General features: G+C 38.5%; 1 protein-coding gene across 1 annotated transcript in view; it reads left to right on the plus strand.

Annotated features, from left to right (window-relative positions):
- Positions 1-4881: 4881 nt before the first annotated feature.
- LOC117327335 (transmembrane protein 45B-like) overlaps positions 4882-16405 on the plus strand; it is a 32651-nt gene continuing 21127 nt past the window's right edge. The window contains exon 1 of the mRNA XM_033884266.1: positions 4882-4946. The gene's annotated coding sequence lies outside the window, so the exon portion shown is untranslated. The remainder of the gene's footprint in view (positions 4947-16405) is intronic.

A 16405-nucleotide genomic window follows, 5' to 3' on the forward strand; every position in this document is an offset into this window, starting at 1 on the left:
GAAGAATTTCATATTTAATCATAGAAAAAAAATAATCTCAAGTTCAGAGCTGATGAACACTACTAATATCGAAATCTTACGTGAGCTGTGCAAGGTTGAATAGTATGTCCTCCTGATTAATAAACTGTATATATATATAATATATATATTGAATTTTGCATATACTGTATTTTTTTCTATGTACAATATATCTTTGTAAAGAGAGCGAAATTAACTAAGTTCAAAGTTTTGTTTCATTTTCTTATATTTTAATTCATTGACCGAGAATGTGTGATTTGACATATATCCATTTTATATGGTCACGGACTTCGCTAAAAGTCCATAGCAATAATGACGTAAGATGTATTTGGTCCGAAGTAGGCGTGGATCAGAACGACTACATCATACTATCTAGTTATAACGACAGCATTGACAAGTTATCTAATAGTCAGAATTTCGACAATCGGCAATCCACCCCTTTGTGTTTTGGGACTCATCATTCTTAAAGATAAGGAAGCATGGCAGTAAGTGTAAATTATGACTATTTGTTGAAATTCTTTGATTTTTGTATGAAAAGTGACATTTGATCAAAATGTTACAACAAATATTAAGGAATACATATATATATAGGGTTTACAACAAAAGAAGGAAGAAGTAAATTATTATTCAAACTAATTCTAGCATGCTCTGCCTCTAAATGTTATATAACTTTCGGTCTTATAAGCGATTTTTATTAGGACGCTAATCATTATTTATTTATTTATTTATTTATCTATTTATTTATTTATCGATTTTTGTTAATTGCATTGCTGTTGTTGGTACATTTTATCCATTTAGTGAGACGCAGTGTGCACGCAAGAGTTGTCGTTAATTAAGATAATTAAGATAATGTATTTCAAACAGGAACACATTATATTATATCCAACAAGAGGTCAACACAAAGAACAATAATACGATGATGTGATTGACAGTAGAGCACTCATCTTACTATAGAAGCGGGAGACTGTTACACTCATACAGCAATAGACATGATATTATACTGGTCTTCTCATTGGCTACATCTCTCGGTAGTTCTAGGAGACAGTAGTGTTCTGTCAAAGTAGGCCATAGACAATATACGTTCTATCCATTCTGTAGATATTATACATTTATACAGATTTTCTGTATAGAGAGTATTTTGTATTTAAAAAAAAACACAGGGACTTGGCATGAATTTCAAAACCACGGTCCATATACAGTTATATATATGTGTGTGTGTGTGTGTGTGTGTGGGGGGGGGGGGGGGGGGGGGGGGGGGGGTGAGTGTGTGTGTGTGTGTGTGTGTGTGTGTGTGTGTGTGTGTGTATTATAGTCTACATACAAATGAGTATATGTAATAAGAAACCCACTTGGGGCAGTTGCCTGGCACTGGCCGTAGACTAGACTGGCCCCCTGTCGGTAGAATATTTAAATTATAAATAAAATTGAGCATGGCCCCCTGTCGGTAGAATATTTAAATTATAAATAAAATTGAGCTTTATGATTTTGATCCCTAGGATATGTCTGATTCTAAGTTTCCAACTAGGGGCAGACAATCTAGTGCACGTCCTTAAATGACCCTGGCTGTTGATATATGACGTTTAAACAAAATAAACCTGTAATAGTAATACCACAGGTGCCTGACTCGTTTTATAAAATAATAACATATAAGAGTACACATATGTACTCTTATATGTTATTATTTTATAAAACGAGTCAGGCACCTGTGGTAATACATAAATATATATATGGACTGTGGGTTGGGATTTGTGTCAAACCCTGTGATAAAATGTTAAGTTCTGGCGTTCACCCAAAAGACATTAACCAGTAATGGTCACCAGTTCGAATGGTTCTGATTATCTATCCACTTTATAATTTGCTGCAGGTAGCGGATTATTGTCAGACTAATTGAGCGCATCCGGTCTAATGTTTTCCATTGTTCAGACATGTCGAGTAGAACAGATAGATGTACTACTGTTGTCTTGGTGGGGATCACATACAAGTTTGCCCTTCTTATTATATTGACAAAGAGATGGAAGACAGATGTAACGATGGATACTTCCAGTGTTACTTGAATGCATTACTTTTTACACAATATTATCAAAAAGAATTAGTTACCTCCCTTTAATCAAACAGAATAGTCCTACACTATCTGCCCTGACAAGATGTAGACGCCTAGCTATGAATATAATATCAAAATTTATAAATAAAATTGAGTTTTTAAATTTTGGATTCCACAGTATGTCTTGACTCTAAAAGTTTCAAATTAGGAGGAAATGATCTAGTATTAGAAGAGTCCTGAGGCCTATTAACCGTCTATTGCTTGGGTTACCCGACCTGGTCATTGTGTGTCAAATATAAAGTGAGCCTTGTGTTCATGCTATTGATTAGGATTTTCTGTCTTCACAATACCCCGGCCGGGTCCTCACAAAGAGCATCGAACAGAGAGGAAAGAAAGGAAAATATAAGAGGTCCCGTATGCAAACAGAAACCCTGCTCACAGAATTTTGACATCGCTGAAGTTCATCTCTACAACAACACAACACTTTATGAACGGTATTCTAACCGAATTTGGAACCAATGTTCGTATGTTAATAATCTCAGCTCATAAGGAACGACCACGTGATCGAGTCCCCTTCACAGATGACGCGGTCCAAAGACAATTCCTGATGGAGTTTGCTCGATTTGTTGTACGCACTATGCATTGCTATTTGTAATATAGTAACTGTCAATCACTTTGACTGATTCACGCGGCGGAGAAATATATTCCTGTAATATTACTTACCACACTGGCACCTTAATATATTCATTGTCTTTCTTTTGTCGATTTGTTTGCATTCAAACATCTATTACCGGAGGAAATAAAGGACGACGACGACGACGACGACGACGACGACGATGATGATGATGATGATGATGATGATGATGATGATGATGATGATGATGATGATTACGGGATTTCTGAGAAACATCCGTTGATGCTAGACGTGAAGTCTACACCCACGGACTTAAAATGATGTGTACTCATTGTAAAAGAGTTAAGAGCTCTGATTTGGCTGGTGGTATATCAGACTCTGGTAGATAACGTTCACTTTGCTTTCTCTATATAAAACTATACAAAGCAATAGTTTATGCAATTTTTACATTGTATGACCAACACATCAAACCGTTATAATATTCACGTCTACATGATGTATCAACGCTGTAGATTTTGCTGATAACAGCTGAAATTTACCCAGAGAAAGCTAAAGTATCGTTCCCGAGTCGTAACCATATCGAACATATCACAAAATTGTTTAAAGTTCATTTAACACATGCTTTCGTCATTTCGGCCATTTTGAAAAGGTCGCTTCAGTGACCATTCCCGTGGTCGTCATCCTAATTAGTATCTCGTGCTGAAAACGTGGGACAACTGTCAAGGCACTAATTAGCGCGTTTGTTGGACAAAAATTGAAACCGCTAATTAAATGTCCGTAGTATGGAACTATATTATCGTAGCAACCACGGCTGGCGTAGTTACCAACATCGCAACACCCCCTGTATTTTACTTTTTAAAAATAAGGTACAATCCTTAAAATTTTACATTTCTCTATATGTCTCTGATTAAAACCATTGTGCCTCTTGCATGACATGTTGTACGGCTTATACTGATCGGATATATGTACCAAGTTGCGGTTTTTATTTTATTTATATCTATTTGTTTACTTATTAACATATAACTCAGTCGGTTGGAGTGCCGACCATGTCACCTCAGGTGAGCTGGAGTATTTCAATGTATTCTATGTCTAGATGATGAATTGAAATCACTTTCGAAATTAAGCAAATAAGTATACGACTCAACACTATTTAACATATTCTCTTGCTTAACAAATGTATCCATGTATTATATTATATGTCCTGTACACTTTTGTATGTATGTAATTCTCTACACTTTATATGTTTATGAGAATAAAATCTTTATCATTGTCATGGTGTCGGGTATCGTTAATTGAAAAAAACTGAGAAATGGCCCGGTCTGTGTTGTCGTGATTTAATTGTCCCATTACGGTGTCATGCGCCAGGCCTCTCGTTGTTCAGTGAGGAAGTTACCTAAGAGAGTAAGGAATGGACAAATAATACTAATGTTGACGATAAGGTTGGATATTTTAGTTCTATATTACCCTACCTGTTAACAGAGAAACTCTACGATATTCCGCGCAGGCGTCGAATTTTAAATTGTTTTTACAGGTGTAAGACGTCATAATATTTGTAAGGTAATATATTTGCAGTTATATATACTTCTACTTCATTGAATCCTTTATGTTTCAATACATTATGTGTTTTGCTGCAGTTTTGTTTTGTGTATCTTAAAATTATATTCATCATATAATGTACCTACAAATTGTATATTAGGCTTTCGATCTGTGCTTATACAAATGTATTTCTCATTTTAGTAAATTAATTCTGTCTGTATCTATTCGGTTATAAAAAGTTAACCACGTAATGTTCTTACTTGAGCTCGGACAAGTCAGTGGATTAAAGCCTATTTTTAGTCTCGATCAGTACGTGACTCTAAACACGTAATAATAAAGACATGCGGTAATGTAAACGAAAGCACGTCGTCACATGATCTACCGTAAAAATTAGAAAGTAGGACGGATTCATCTTCAAGGGGACGTCGCTTTTGAAGAATGATTTAATTTAAGCTTCTTCGAATAATAAGTTACTATCAATTGTTATCGAACCACATTTTCATATGTTTTGAATGTTCGTAGAAATTCGAAAAAACCGAGATACTTTCCTAAGTTATAAGAAAATCAATCTCATTAAATCAATACCCCCTACTGGTGGACGGTTCCATCTCAGGAACCCACATCAGTGACTGGTCATGTGACACGCATAATGGTGGCATGATACGCAACGCGGATAATACGGGATACGGAGAAATGTTCGTCTGAAGGGCTGTTCAGGTAAGATATCACTTTTGTGTGTAGCAGACGGAAGTGAGAGATATTTTGTTTATGTCTTACATATATATGATACTCGTGTTGCTTTCTGAAATGCCGACTTACATATAAAATACACGGGCTGTACTACCGCCGGCTGTAAGTTTACTCACTCATTCATGTTGATAAGTTAATGCGGATTGCGGTGAAGAACTGGGTCACTTCACGCATCAATTCCTCCAAATTGTTGAAATCGTAAGTTGTGCGAGTGAACGGTGATTTTAAACTATTTCAAAAATTCTGTTACGTCTGCATGTAAACAGAGTATCCAACAATATTTAAAACTCGATATTATAATGTAACTAAATGTACGTCGGTATTATAAATGCATAAGTTGCAAACTATTTTCAATTTTGTTGGTTTTCTGCATTTTAACCAGTTAAATCGGTCAATCAGTTGTCTTTTTTCTAACCAAAAAAGACAAGAAACTATTGTGTAGGTTCTTTATCCATGAAAAACGATAAAAAGAAAATGGATTGGGCATGCAGACTGTCAACCCAGTACCCCCTAATGAGCAATTAAAGTTTTTTGTCAAAGCAAAAGAGGCCAAATCAATATTTACCTGGGACCTTTAAAGATAGATTTCAAGATAGTTTTTTTTTGTGTTGACACAAACACGATTTTGCCTATTATGATTACATGGGAGTAGGGGTCACCTATCAGTTTAGGAGTATGGATCACCAGTAAGTTTAATTGGGGGGGGGGGGGGGGGGGGGATTGGTGACCCCCACCCCCAAAATGATTGGTGACCCCCAACCCCAAACTTAATGGTGACCTCCAAACACTGATTGGTCACCCCCACCCCCAAACTGATAGGTGACCCCCACCCCCAAACTGATTGGTGTCCTCCACCCCCAAACTATTTGGCGAACCCCACCCCCAAAATGATTGGTGACCCCCACCCCCAAACTGATTGGTGACCCCACCCCCAAACTGATTGGTGACCTCCAAACTGATTGGTCACCCCCACCCCCAAACTGATAGGTGACCCCCACCCCCAAACTGATTGGTGTCCTCCACCCCAAAATTATTGGTGACCCCCACCCCCAAAGTGATTGGTAACCCCCACCCCCAAACTGATTGGTGACCCCTACCCCCAAAGTGATTGGTGACCCTCACCCCAAAGTGATTGGTGACCCCCACCCCCAAACTGATTGGTGACCCCCACCCCCAAACTGATTGGTGACCCCACCCCCAAACTGATTGGTGTTGCCTACCCTCAAAGTGATTGGTGACCCCCACCTCCAAACTGATTGGTGACCCCCACCCCAAAGTGATTGGTGACCCCACCCCAAAACTGATTGGTGACCCCCACCCCCAAACTGATTGGTGACCCCCACCCCCAAACTGATTGGTGACCCCACCCCCAAACTGATTGGTGACCCCTACCCCCAAAGTGATTGGTGACCCCCACCCCCAAACTGATTGGTGATCCCCACCCCCAAACTGATTGGTGACCCCCACCCCCACCCCCAAACTGATTGGTGGCCCCGCCCACAAAAAATTTAAGTGAGCTATAATGTATACTGTAAACGTGGAAATTTACGCTAATTATGCGGAGTCCTTTTGATCGCAAAATTTCCCCTGCATGTATTATTTGGATATCAATATGCGTAATCTCAAACTACAAATGTTTAGATCGATTGCGAAAATAACCCCTACGCGTACTGTTTACATATCAAAATCGCGAAATTAACCTCCTGAGAAAATAACCACGTTTACTGTAGTATGTCTATATGCGTCTTGTTGTAAATGATCTTATGGCTTACTTCTGAGTAACTATAACAGCAAAATCCAGAGAGATGAACTAGTAAATCAAAGTTTGTATAAAGAAACAAAGAAGTCTGTAGCTGTAAGCTACATGTACTATCGACATGTTGAATAATCTAGTAATTGTGATCATGTGAAGGGAAAAAAATATATGTGAGAACAGTTTAAAAAGTTCATTTATCTCCCAGTTCTTACAACCTTTCAGTGAATCGGGTTTTGAAAAGTTCCTTTAGGGATTCCCATTTAATCAGGCATGGATTGAAAAAATTCCTTTTTAAAGACATGAATCACAGACATATTTTATAAGCCCTTTTTGAGGAAGCCCTTTGGGTCTGTTAGATATATGTAAGTCCCCATAAGGAAGCCCGATTATATGTATCTCACTAAAGGCCTTGCTCTGAAGTCTTTAACGTTTTGACCAATATATACTGAATTGCCGGATTGCAAGAGACGTAGTATGCATATAATATATTGAGATATGTAGTGATAAAGATGGAAATAATTTCTGGTTGATTAATGTGTCAACAGTGTCGACCCATGGCACAATGTATGCTTGTATTTCTGATAGGAATTGTTATAGGGGGCTGAATATTGCCACATGTATACACTGTAGCCAAGAAAATCCTCAGAAATTCTGAGAAATGAAGCCGTAGATACTGCCAATTTACATGCAAATTTCTTGCCCAAACACTATCACAATGAAAAAGATGGGCATCCACGAATGAGTGTGTGCCTGTTTCGATTGACGGGGATAGGCAGACCGAGGGAATTTGTAACCACAATGTTGCTTGCTTCGATTGGTGCTGGTACACACTGATCAACATCAAATATTGGTTGGAATAATTCTATTGCAGTGAGGTCCCTAAAAGCCTATGGATTATACAACTAGACAGCACAGCTATTTTCAGACAAAAATAATATTTGCAGTGTAGAGAATAAAGTTCTAGGATAAGTGTATATTTGAATTAAACATGACGCATGGATGATTCTGGATCATATAAATGTTTTGAATTTTAGGGTTTCAAGAAAGTTAATGGGATATTCATCATAGGATAAATTAAATAAGCTTTTAGCAAAAAAAAAGCAAATAGATAAAGTCTCCGAATAGGCAGTTAAAGTGCATAATGGATGATAGAATGTTCAGTCTTTGATCACTAGAGAAAATTATATAAACCTTATAAAGGTTTTCTTATGACTCTGCTGGACATGTTTGAAATTATTAATTCCATGTTGTAAAAAAGCTTGAGAGATAATCTATTTGAGAGATAAGAGTATTTTCAAATTACAAGAAAGCAAGAAGCAAAACAGTCTTCTGAATCAGTTAATTGATTTATCATTACAGGCTATAGTTTAAACTTAAACCCTGCCAAAAAATCAAAGCAAATTATGTATACATGAATTATTAATTATGATAATAACATAGTAGAGCTATAATATTTCCACATGTTCACATTGTAGCTATATAGGGCCATGGTGGCCAAGTGGTTAAGGTGTCCTGACACTTAATCACTATAGCCATCCACCAGGTACCTCTGGGTTGCGAGTTTGAAGTTTATGTTGGACTGTTGCCTGGTACTGACCTTAACTTTGGTTGGTGGTTTTTAAACGAACATGAATGTTAGGTTATTCTCTGGGATTCTCTGGCTTTCCTCCACCTCGAAAACCAGGCACGTCCTTAAATGACCCTGGCTGTTTAAAAGGACGTTCAACAAGATAAACCAAAATATGACCATGTGGGTGCTACTGGTCTGTGCGTTCTAGATCTCATATATAAGATTCTGATTTCAATAAGGGAACTCTCATAATTCAATAAAGATCATTTTACAAAAGAGGTTGTTTACATTTGGCGACACCAGTACTTCAGATACCGTTATAATGACACCGATTCAGTAAGTTATACTGGATAGTTACTGTGATAAAAGTATACCTAACATTGTGTATACACTTTTCTTGAATGGTTCTTGGTAAAACACATATTGTGAATTGTATGTGTTTATTTAGGACAAAATGTAATGAATTATGGGCCGATGGAAATTAAGTCTTACTATTAGCTTAGAGCATTGATCGATCTGTAAAGTAACCTTACCCTTGGGATGATCGAGACAAGCTATCATGCTCTTTATACATTCTCAACAATTGAATGACGTCATGACAACAAATGTATGACATAACAACAATTGTATGATGTCGTGACAATCATGTTACATCAACATCCCAGGCTGTCTCATCCTCAAGGGGTTAAAAGATTCTATAAATCATTTTATAGGATTCTAAAGATCATTTTATAGGATTCTATAGATCATTTTATAGGATTCTATAGATCATTTTATAGGATTCTATAGATCATTTTATAGGATTCTAAAGATTTTATAGGATTCTATAAATCATTTTGTAGGATTCTATAAATCATTTTATAGGATTCTATAAATCATTTTATAGGCTGACGTGGTAGAGAATTTGAGCTTGTTAAATTATGATGAAAAATTCAGGAAAGTTGAGATTTTCATACTAAATTTGAAATAGTGGAATAATATCCCAGAGGCTACAAACAATGATTTTGATCAATCGTTGAACACTGATCTATCCTCAATCTGACGATTCCTTTGTCTGTCAGCATGGGGTTTGTCTTATGTACAGATTACCAACACAAGGTATTCAAATTATACAGATTTTTACAGTATAAATGCACATCTAGTAGCCCAACCATACTTTACATAAATTTCAGCCAAACCATAAAGGACAAATCAAAACGTGACCAGTACATGTTGTCATAAATATTTTATGAAATTGCCTGGAGACGTATGTGTGGTACCGTAGTGCCACACAACCTTTCCTTTATAGTACCTTGGCTTGCATGCATGCTAACCTATAAACCATTAGCCATACTTTCAACACTAATATCACTTGGACTATATACCCGAGGACAGAAAAATCAATCGACCAATTCAAGTCATGAAAGTGTCTATATGACCTGAGGAGTACTGTGTATTATCAATAATCCTGATTTGACTGTCCCATTATAACTGTGAATGTCCACATTGATTATCTTCTCAATATCAGCTGCGGAATGATCTGTATATCAGCACATTAAAACTATCAACACTGAATACAGACTTTCCAGTTTACCAGGCATTCATGTGCTTTTGTGTAATTTTTCTTAACAAAACTCATGAATTGATACCCTCTGTAGGGAAGTTGATGGTTCAGTTATTTACCTCACTATATAACCTATAGCTTTATAGCTTTTCTTAATAGCACTCCGTATTTGATTAATGTTCATTTCAATTTTCTTTTCTCTATTCATTGAGAACCAACCATACATATACAAAATGTATAAGCAAAGTTAATAATCAACATTAGAAGCTATGTTTGGGCTTTTGTGTTGTGTATACATAGAATTTATAGTTATTGAATTTTTCTATTAAAATGTATTACAACCTTTCTATGAAAAAAAAAAATCGTTTTTGTCCTTGAAATGAATCTCCTGGGAAAACTCTTTAAAGACAAATGCAATTTGGTATTACAGAATGAGACAGAATTTGTAATCATAAATTCTGCTTTCATCTTTATTGTAGACGATCCAGTGTGGATATTAATAATCTCAGGATAATTCTAGAAGCACTTTTATCAATTGGAAACTGTGTGATAAACGGCTTGATTGCAGGAACAGTTATAGTTGGTCATCGACTAACACACAGCGCTGTATCGACGTAAATTAATCAGTCTGTTTCAAAGAGCTAGTTGAGGTCCCACCTGAGGTTAAAAAGATCGGGCAGTTCTAATGAAATAATGAAGGGAGGCCATCACTTGGTTACTTTGAGGGTAATTAATTATAAGTGGTTTGAAAAATCTCTGACCCTAATTAATGTTGTGTTTCGATTTTAAGCTGACCAACTGTCAAACACTGCTGCAAATTTAGTATTATGGTAATAGACCTCTTTATATAATTATGCTGGAATGGATAGCTATACTGTTGGTTTGAATAACTGCATGATATACCATTTTCAAGACCACACACAGGGATATATAATCTGAGGTTCTTCTAATTTTGAGGTATTTCATGAGGTTTCTCAAAAGGAAGGTTGAACACAATCTCCTCCATACAAATTACTTTGATGGTTAAACTTTGGCAATGATGAAAAGGATTTATTCTCTAGTAGGGGTGGGGTACTGGTCTGGTATACAGTCTGGTAGGGGTGGGGTACTGGTCTGGTATACAGTGTAGTAGGGGTGGGGTACTGGTCTGGTATACAGTGTAGTAGGGGATGGGGTACTGGTCTGGTATACAGTCTAGTAGGGGTGGGGTACTGGTCTGGTATACAGTGTAGTAGGGGTGGGGTACTGGTCTGGTATACAGTGTAGTAGGGGTGGGGTACTGGTCTGGTATACAGTCTAGTAGGGGTGGGGTACTGGTCTGGTATACAGTGTAGTAGGGGTGGGGTACTGGTCTGGTATACAGTCTAGTAGGGGTGGGGTACTGGTCTGGTATACAGTGTAGTAGGGGTGGGGTACTGGTCTGGTATACAGTGTAGTACGGGTGGGGTACTGGTCTGGTATACAGTGTAGTACGGGTGGGGTACTGGTCTGGTATACAGTCTAGTAGGGGTGGGGTACTGGTCTGGTATACAGTGTAGTAGGGGTGGGGTACTGGTCTGGTATACAGTGTAGTACGGGTGGGGTACTGGTCTGGTATACAGTCTAGTAGGGGTGGGGTACTGGTCTGGTATACAGTGTAGTAGGGGTGGGGTACTGGTCTGGTATACAGTCTGGTAGGGGTGGGGTACTGGTCTGGTATAAAGTCTAGTAGGGGTGGGGTACTGGTCTGGTATACAGTGTAGTAGGGGTGGGGTACTGGTCTGGTATACAGTGTAGTAGGGGTGGGGTACTGGTCTGGTATACAGTGTAGTAGGGATGGGGTACTGGTCTGGTATACAGTCTAGTAGGGGTGGGGTACTGGTCTGGTATACAGTCTAGTAGGGGTGGGGTACTGGTCTGGTATACAGTGTAGTAGGGGTGGGGTACTGGTCTGGTATACAGTGTAGTAGGGGTGGGGTACTGGTCTGGTATACAGTCTAGTAGCTAGGGGTGGGGTACTGGTCTGGTATACAGTCTAGTAGTAGGGGTGGGGTACTGGTCTGGTATACAGTCTAGTAGCTAGGGGTGGGGTACTGGTCTGGTATACAGTGTAGTAGGGGTGTGGTACTGGTCTGGTATACAGTCTAGTAGGGGTGTGGTACTGGTCTGGTATACAGTCTAGTAGGGGTGGGGTACTGGTCTGGTATACAGTCTAGTAGGGGTGGGGTACTGGTCTGGTATACAGTGTAGTAGGGGTGGGGTACTGGTCTGGTATACAGTGTAGTAGGGGTGGGGTACTGGTCTGGTATACAGTCTAGTAGCTAGGGGTGGGGTACTGGTCTGGTATACAGTGTAGTAGGGGTGGGGTACTGGTCTGGTATACAGTGTAGTAGGGGTGGGGTACTGGTCTGGTATAAAGTCTAGTAGGGGTGGGGTACTGGTCTGGTATACAGTGTAGTAGGGGTGGGGTACTGGTCTGGTATACAGTGTAGTAGGGGTGGGGTACTGGTCTGGTATACAGTGTAGTAGGGGTGGGGGTACTGGTCTGGTATACAGTGTAGTAGGGGTGGGGTACTGGTCTGGTATACAGTGTAGTAGGGGTGGGGTACTGGTCTGGTATACAGTCTAGTAGGGGTGGGGTACTGGTCTTTTATACAGTGTAGTAGGGGTGGGGTACTGGTCTGGTATACAGTGTAGTAGGGGTGGGGTACTGGTCTGGTATACAGTCTAGTAGCTAGGGGTGGGGTACTGGTCTGGTATACAGTGTAGTAGGGGTGGGGTACTGGTCTGGTATACAGTGTAGTACGGGTGGGGTACTGGTCTGGTATACAGTGTAGTACGGGTGGGGTACTGGTCTGGTATACAGTCTAGTAGGGGTGGGGTACTGGTCTGGTATACAGTGTAGTAGGGGTGGGGTACTGGTCTGGTATACAGTGTAGTAGGGGTGGGGTACTGGTCTGGTATACAGTCTGGTAGGGGTGGGGTACTGGTCTGGGATACAGTCTGGTAGGGGTGGGGTACTGGTCTGGGATACAGTCTGGTAGGGGTGGGGTACTGGTCTGGTATACAGTCTAGTAGGGGTGGGGTACTGGTCTGGTATACAGTGTAGTAGGGGTGGGGTACTGGTCTGGTATACAGTCTGGTAGGGATGGGGTACTGGTCTGGTATACAGTGTAGTAGGGGTGGGGTACTGGTCTGGTATACAGTGTAGTAGGGGTGGGGTACTGGTCTGGTATACAGTGTAGTAGGGGTGGGGTACTGGTCTGGTATACAGTGTAGTACGGGTGGGGTACTGGTCTGGTATACAGTGTAGTAGGGGTGGGGTACTGGTCTGGTATACAGTCTGGTAGGGATGGGGTACTGGTCTGGTATACAGTCTAGTAGGGGTGGGGTACTGGTCTGGTATACAGTGTAGTAGGGGTGGGGTACTGGTCTGGTATACAGTCTGGTAGGGGTGGGGTACTGGTCTGGTATACAGTGTAGTAGGGGTGGGGTACTGGTCTGGTATACAGTGTAGTATGGGTGGGGTACTGGTCTGGTATAAAGTCTAGTAGGGGTGGGGTACTGGTCTGGGATACAGTCTGGTAGGGGTGGGGTACTGGTCTGGTATACAGTCTAGTAGGGGTGGGGTACTGGTCTGGTTTGTATGTATATAAATGTTTGCAAATTATATGTAATGGAAGAAATATAACCTTGTCTTTAGTGAGAAAGTGACAAAGATAATGTCCTGAGGTGTTTCAGTATTAATTGATATTCTCTACCTTGGTAACTCAAGTCACACTTTAATTTTACCAGTCGTATGTTATACAATGTTTATATACATTTATGTGTCTACATGTAACAATTAACCTAAAGGAAATCAATTGTGACCAGTATTTATACCTGGTAATTAAAATCTTCAGTATACACTCTACGTATATATATAACAAAAAATTGTTGTTACAAATTCCATGACTGTGTACAATCAACATGTGTCTACCGTTCCTTTTCTTCTATCTGTCACATTTGCAATTTTCGCTCATATATTGATTTTGAAAATATTGACAACATAGTTAATAAAACCATGGAAACAGGTAAGCCGTTTGATTATTTCTTACGTGATTGAACAGCTTCAACTCGGTAGGTCATTTTATACATCAAAGGTGTCTGACTTGTTACTGCAGCTGGCAAGTTATAAAAAACGTAAATGGTAAATATTCTTGAATTTATGCACACAGTTTACATATATATATATAGTGTATACATGAAAAAGGTTTCCAAGAATGATATTATAGATATACATGTACATGTATACACATCTCCTGTTGCCGTTTGCCTACATGTTTCATTTACTGAGATGAAACATGTCCTAGAATCAAACAGTCATACATATATATGAATATAAATGAATTATTCACATGTTTAATCCTTTTGACAGTTTGTAATCTATACTTTAAGAGAATGCTGTATTTACATGTTGATGTTTTTGACATTTTGTGATCTATATACTAGAAGAGAATACTCTATATATCTGCAAATAAGCTGTCTTCTTCATTTTTGGAGACTCACCAATTTAAAATATAATTGAGTTAATATAAACATGGTTAATTATAGGCCGAGTCGATCCCAACTTAATTGCTTAACTTTTTACACCTCATGATCAGGGGAAAAGGCCTGTTTGAGGATAAATATGGTACTAAACTTTTACACTAGGTAATCTGTGAAAAAATATGATATATACTAATTTGAAATAAATACAGTAATATAAGTTTGTTATAATAATGTTCTAACATAGTTTTTGTTCACTTACGGTATATAAATCTTGGCATATACTGTATATTACATAGTATATGTTCAAGAGAAGCTTGCTTTTTTTCCCTGTCTAATCACAACAACAACAAAAAAAACAATGGGTATATTATACATTTTAGTTGTATTCAAACTCACGTTAAGTTATTTTTGGCCTCTCGTGTAAAGATATATTGATTAATATATGGAATTTGGGGTGACATCGTGAATACTCCAAAGGAAAATAGAAGTCTTTTGTTGATTACCCAACATGCCATGACATGGTTTTTTATTCACATGAATAACTAATTGTTAGTTTCATTTAAATTATTCAGAATTCTAGTGTCCTATTACAGTTCTCTACAGGTGTTGACAGAATGTTAGTGATCAGCAGAACACACAATGTTATATATACCTTTAATCCTAATTTCATAATCATTACTATATCATATGGGCCTTAAGTGTATATTGAAAAGTACACAATACCTCCATTATTTGTTTTCATGCCAGATCTTTGTAACATTTTACTTACATATACTTGTGTCATAGTTTTAAGATCAAATATCCCAATAATTCATTTGAAAATTTGTCTTTGAACAATTTTGAAGCTAGATGTATAGTAAGGGAATTGTTACAGCATCTGAGCAATATAAAACACAAAAGGTGATATATCCCCCATTAACACTAGTACTGGGACAATCTCCCATTAACACTATATATAGCTAGTACTGGGACAATCTCCCATTAACACTAGTACTGGGACAATCTCCCATTAACACTAGCTAGTACTGGGACAATCTCCCATTAACACTAATACTGGGACAATCTCCTATTAACACTAGTACTGGGACTATCTCCCATTAACACTAGTACTGGGACAATCTCCCATTAACACTTGTACTGGGACAATCTCCCATTAACACTAGTACTGGGACAATCTCCCATTAACACTAGTACTGGGACAATCTCCCATTAACACTAGTACTGGGACAATCTCCCATTAACACTAGTACTGGGACAATCTCCCATTAACACCAGTACTGGGACAATCTCCCATTAACACTAGTACTGGGACAATCTCCCATTAACACCAGTACTGGGACAATCTCCCATTAACACCAGTACTGGGACAATCTCCCATTAACACCAGTACTGGGACAATCTCCCATTAACACTAGTACTGGGACAATCTCCCATTAACACTAGTACTGGGACAATCTCCCATTAACACTAGTAACTAAATTCATTAAAATCAGATTCTGGGTACACCTATACGACTTCTCCCAGTTGAAACTAGATCTGGTGATCCCAAACACATGACTGGTTATTCACCTTAACCATACTAATTCCATTCATTACGGGACTCTATTCATATGCTGAGTGTCTCCATTAACACAGTACTACTACCTCCATTAATGTTGGATTCAGCCAGACATATACTGTGTACTATTACCTTAATATACTGGATGTTATTACATAATGATTCCCATTAATCATATTGGGAATTGTACTATTGACAATTACACTAACAGGCCTCCATTATTACTGGGATTCTCCATTCACTGTACACTTTTCCCATTAACACTATAACTATCATTAACTGTAGGACAAAATCCCATTAACACTAGTACTGGGACAATCTCCCATTAACACTAGTACTGGGACAATTTCCCATTAACACTAGTACTGGGACAATCTCCCATTAACACTAGTACTGGGACAATCTCCCATTAACACTAGTACTGGGACTATCTCCCATTAACACTAGTACTGGGACTATCTCCCATTAACACTAGTACTGGGACTGTCTC

Source organism: Pecten maximus, chromosome 5 (genome assembly GCF_902652985.1).
Source record: "Pecten maximus chromosome 5, xPecMax1.1, whole genome shotgun sequence".
Taxonomy (NCBI): domain Eukaryota; kingdom Metazoa; phylum Mollusca; class Bivalvia; order Pectinida; family Pectinidae; genus Pecten; species Pecten maximus.